The sequence below is a fragment of the Lissotriton vulgaris genome, chromosome 3_2 (genome assembly GCF_964263255.1).
Source record: "Lissotriton vulgaris chromosome 3_2, aLisVul1.2, whole genome shotgun sequence".
NCBI classification, from domain to species: domain Eukaryota; kingdom Metazoa; phylum Chordata; class Amphibia; order Caudata; family Salamandridae; genus Lissotriton; species Lissotriton vulgaris.
In genome coordinates, this window is record NC_141690.1 from 110,446,865 (window position 1) to 110,452,864 (window position 6,000).

Below are 6,000 nucleotides of genomic sequence, written 5' to 3' on the forward strand. Positions count from 1 at the left end.
AGATGGCGGGATAAGCAACACCAGGGAGGTGCGTGGGAGGAGATAGGGAGCAGCAACAGAGGAAAGAGGGCGTTGGCCAACAAGAGGGAGCTACAGGGGACGGGGATGGAGAAACAACAACAAACTGCTGCAGTATGGCGAGGTGAGGAGACCGTACTGTGCGATGCACTCTTCTAAAGTATGAGAAAATGAATTTTAAAAAGTACCTGGAGCAGCGCGTGCCAGCGGTAGGACATTTGCCACAAAAAGGCGGCTGTGATAGGTCCATGCTTCCTGGCCTTGGCAGAAGCCCCGGGAACAAAGCAGGATGAGGCGAGCACCTCGGAGAAAGTTGGAGGCACGACCAAAAAGAAGCAAGGAAACGGGAGTGACGTGGAATCCAACCAATGGTAAGTGATGGGCCCTTTTTAAGCTTCTTTAAATAGGTAGATGTTGCTGACAGAGCATGCGCGCTCTTCAGGCGGTACCCAAAATTACAGGGTGCCTAAATGAAGACAGAGGACATAGAGAACAAGCATTTGCAATGCATTTGGTCTCGCATTTGTGAGAGTTTGATCTATTGGCTTTGTAAATGATAATGCCTTTTATTTATGCGTTTGAAAACCTGCAAGCTGAGCGTAAACAAGCACTTTGTACTTATAGTCCTTGCTTATCAAAAGCAAGGCTGGCAGTCTCTTTTACTGCCAGCCTTGCTTCTCGTAAGCAGGACTATACGGACAAAGTGCGTGTTTATGCACCGCTTGCAGGTTTTCAAAACAAATTAATAAAAGGCATTGCCATTTACAATGTCAATAGCTCGAACGATCGCACATGAGAGACCTATTGCATTGCAAATGCAGCTGCTTTAATGTTTTAGTTTTGTGCCTGACACTGCGACAAGTTCCCCCTCCACCCTGACAGAACAAGACTGAAAGTCTGAATCAACCATTCCACAAACCGTCATGCCAGTCCCCACCTCTAGGGGGCTTTGCTGGAATTAACCTCCCATGAAAGATGTAAACATGTGGTAAAACGCTACATTTTACAGTAATTATTCACAAATAAATAGGAAATAATGTCATGGACTTCATGGCACTTCTGAGAAAGACCTACAGAGCAACTACTATAGATTCTCCCACAGGCACATGGAATACTGTTCCTCAATAGCTGGATAATGTATGTGCATTTTGTTTTTAAATTGTATGCCCGGTTCTGAAAATGGGTGCACTACAAAAAAAACAACCATTTGTATCATAGGAGTTTATTTGGATACAGGGTGCCCCACTGGAAAGAACAGGATCCTCACAATATGTCTCTTTACTAACCAGCATCATACCTCACTACCTCACTTCTGTAGCATCCACAGAATTCTTCCAATATTGGTCCGTATTTTCTTATACCATGTGTTGTTATCCTAGCATTAAAATATGCCACCTTAGTTTTTCATACTTGCCTGTACAAGTAGATTGTTAGTCGTTTTAGGGTGGACAATCTTCTTGGAATGGGAAGGAGTGGACAACATAAACCTTACACAGACAACAGCGCTAGACATTTATTAGAGGAGGGTAGACTGTTACTGCTTAGGTGAGAACGCCATTAAAAGCTTCATCATTACGGATAATGAAAATATACATTTTGCTTTTAGATACAGTCTCTTCATATTTTATCAATATACTCAATGCGCCAAAAACTTATAATTTTCAAGAAAAAAATATATTTTAGTCCTGAAATACTACCTTTTCCGTTTTCTAGGATGTACCATTTGTCCATTTTTATCTAGTACTGACATAAGGATCTTGTCATTGCATGCACATGTATTGCCAGCATATGCCAAAGAAGCCGAACATATGCCGAACATATGCTAGGGGTGTCCACAGCTATTTCCAGAATGCCACACGATGCCAAGGATTGACAGGGATCACTTTGAATATGCCTGCATACATTTTACTCCTCAGAGAAGACAAAAATTCAACAGATTCTTTCAAACTTGAGACGAACTAAACCGAAGGTAATCAATGTAAATCCAGGAGAGCTGGTGTACAGAATTTCCAAATCAGATATGTGGCCATATGTAGTGAAAGTCGAGCATGGGTCTGGCGCTCCTAAACCTACGGTTTGACAGTCAATCAATCAAACTCATCTTTATTTGATTTTCACTGTTTACAGAAAATCATAAAAGTACAAATTGACATACTTACATTTGAGACTTTAAAATTTGCATTATCTGTCTTAACAGAGAAAGTAAAACTATTTAAAAAGTTAAAATACACCATTATCAATTGAGATTTGGTCGATGATTGACACAAAATTTTAAAAAACAGGCAATAGATTTTGAATATGTTTCGTTCTCTAACATTTGGAGAGCCAAAAAGCCTGGGTGACATGTTCGAAGTCCTAAGTGCCTCAAAATAGTTATTATCCAACGTCGACGGGGAGCCTCGTAGAATTTGCAAAAGAGAACAGAATGAATGGTAGTTTGTGGAGATTCTTGATCACAAGGGCATGGGGGAGTGTGTTCGCTCCAAACATTTAGCTTTGGAAACATGATTAACCTGAAAAAAATGTTTAATCTAAATCTGGTGAGTAGAAATTTTTCGTATTGACCTAGGTTGTAATTTAAATATGGCTGAAACGAGAGGGAGGTTTGAATGATCAGAAGGTGTTTTACTGAAGTTTTTCTTATTTCTTGCGTTAGTCTAAGTTCTCCCAAATGTGCAAGGCAGATCTTTTTTAACTCTTTTCTTGGTATTTCAGAGATGGTGCCCGGATTAAAATAATATCTCTGAAGTCCTAGATCGTACAAAAGGGTTTTGACGTAAACCAACTACCTGATCTTCTGTACTTTGTCTAATTGCATGCATTCTTCGACAAGGAGACTTGTTAGCTCACATTGTTCGGTGGTCCAAATGCGTCGCCAATGCATTATTGGTTGTATCCTGAGAATGTCGGAGATGTGATGCATTACCAGTTCTAAATGGCAACCATCTATGCTAGTACTTTGGGGAACTGCCAGGAGGTACCTGAGAAATTAATTTTCTACTCTCTGGATTTCGTTTGTATTTAGAAAGCCCCACAGGCGTGCACCATAACTAGCCACACTTGTGCATTTTGATTGATATATTTTTATCATTTCCGCTGGCTGTCTCTTACCTAATTTCTGGGAGAAGGCCACCAGAGCTTTCGTCGTCCTTAAAAATGCTAGCTTTCTTGTTTGAATAGCCCTTGTCCAATTCAGCTTGTCATCTATTAAAATCCCTAAATAGGGGTATGTTGTCGTGGACTCTAAGGTACTATTATTAACGTATATCTTCTTGGATTTTTTTGGTTTTTTTTAAGCCTATGTGCATAGTATAGGTCTTTTTTATGTTGATTTTTAAATTTAACGAACTCCTAAAGTTACAGTAGCTAGTCAAGGAGCGCTGAAGTTGTACCGGTGTTCTTGCTAAAAGGACGGCGACGTCGGCATAAAGAAGTGCCGAGATGGGACGGTTAGACAGTCGATTCAATGGATTGCAGAAGGGTGTACAATCTTCATTTCGAGTCTAAAGGAACTGGGCAAAAACCAGAGATGAGTTTGACGTGTTCTCCATAGTTTTGATGGGGTAGAGGAAGGGTTGGGGGGGGTCTTGTAAGGACCACGTTATTTATGGTCCAGGGTCTAAAATTGTTGCTCGCTGAGCTGCGCAGGAAAGTCCGCCATAATAAGAAATCGAATTGATTACAGAATGTTAAGTCTGGCATCCCGATGAATCTTCCTGAGAAGCGGATGGACACTCCGAGGCCCCTGTCACTTTTAAATGACATTGTCTGCGGTATGAACGTGTCGATGACAGATTTACACATGGCAAAAGAAGGCAATCGACAAAAAAATAGAACCTACGCTCAAGACGGTCCCAGAAGCAAAGGTTTCCTGCTTGTGAAACCGTAGTCGCGGTTCTGTAAATATTGCGGCTTCTATCTGACCGCGAACAGGCAGTACAACTCCCTCCTTTTCGCTCCAGCTCTGTTGACCTAAAGCCAGGAGTTCATCAGGGCTCCTCTCTTAGTCCCACCTTATTTACTGTATACATCCAGCCTCTGATTAAGTGGGTTGGGAATGAACTGCATTAATTATGCAGACGACGTGCAGCTGACGGTCTCGTTCAACACAGGTTCTGTGGGGTCCTTTGACTCTTCACCAGTGCATGAAGAGAATAGTCGATTGGCTTAGAAACAACTTGCTGTAGTTTAAAGCTAGCAAGAAGGAGCCCATTCGTTGCCATGGGGGAGAGCAGGCGTCCGTCATCTAAATGATTTTTGACAGACAGGAGATGAATCAATACCTGTATGGAACGTCTCCGTACGAGATCTGGGGGCACAACTAGACTACACCCTCTCGATAGTAGGCCATGCAAAGAAGATATCCAAAATCTATTTGCTTTTATGAGAGCTGTACCTAAAATCCTTCCATGTCTTCCGACCAGCTGGCACTCCTACACCATCCATAGGCGGATTGATTTTTTGTAATGACCTTTTCATTGGTGCACCAGTGAAGATAATAAAGTGTCTCTCCCACAATCAAGCTGCCAAACTGGCGCTTGGACTAAAATGGAGTTCCTCCACCTCTACAGCCCTTGACTAATTGCGCTGCTTGCCAGTGAAAAAGAGGATATCTTTTTGAGTCAGTTTACCAGCAGGCAGCTCGCATCCTGGTTGATAGGATTACTCCATACCAACCAGCGACTAAACTCTAGAAACCTTAGGTGCAAGAAAACAAGAGCCCGAGTCCGAGCTTACTCAGTTTGGGGACCCAAGCTGTGGACTAGTATACCAATACACATTCGATTGACTCCGGACCAATTGTCATGTAGAAAACTCCAAAAATGTGGAACTACCTGCAGGTGTTTCCCCTCAGTATGGTCAGGCTTATGGCCCGCAGCGCCAGGATACCCATGAGGTTGCAGTTGCTCTTAACAAATGTTTAATAATTGTAAGCTTCTTTGTTTGGCCAATCAACTATTATTAAAATCACCCAATGAGGTGTGTTTCTTATATCAACTTACATATAGATTTTGCCTGGCTTCCTTCATCATGTTGCAGTAGGACCTTATTTTCGTCTTAACTTTTCGGATAGATGCTCTTTTTCTTTTAAGCTTCTTCGCAGTTGTACTCTGAGGATTTTGCCTTGAAAACCACATATCTCATTGTAATCACGTCACCATGTCAGAGAGCTGCAGGCCAAGTTGGTTCAGCCTACATTTACTACCTTTTATCTCTTACAAGCTGGTACTCAGTACTCCTGCATCTTTTCTTCCAAACCTGGTGTCCATGGGGCGTAACTATAGCCCCCGCAGACCACGCGGTGCGGGGGGGGGCAAGCTCCAGGGGGGCCCCTCAAGCACTGTGCATGGCATGGGAGACTTGGTCCTCCGTCCCCCAGCACTATATCATCAAACAATGGATGAGGCGGGCAAATTCACTGGCCCTTATTTATGAGGCCTTGCGTCAGTTTTACGCCGCCGGTGCGTCACTTTTTGTGACGCACCAGCGGCGTACAAAATGCGCCTTGTTGCGCCATATTTAAAAAGTGACGCATCTAGGTAGATGCGTCACTTCTTAAACCCCTGCGCCACATTATACCTGCGTCAGGTATAATGTATGCAGAGGGGGCGTTCCCCCGCAAAAAGCCTCGTAATAGTGACAAGTGAAATCTATGAGATTTCACTGCGTCACTTTCAGGATGCTGTTGCGTCAAAATCTTGTGCCTGCCTCACAGCAGGCGTAAGACTGACGCAAGCCCTTTCACATGGGGCTTTCCCCATGTGAAAGGACGCATTGTTGGAGTTGCGTCACTTTTGTGACATACTCCAGCAATGCGTCACTTTTGCGCTTACAGATGCGTCAGAAATACTGACGCATCTGTAAGTCCTTGCGACATGATGCGTCATACATTAAATATGACGCATCATTGGTGTCGCATGGAGTGCGCAGTGAAAAGTGACGCATCGCTGTTTTCACGCAGCGATGCGTCACTTTTCATAA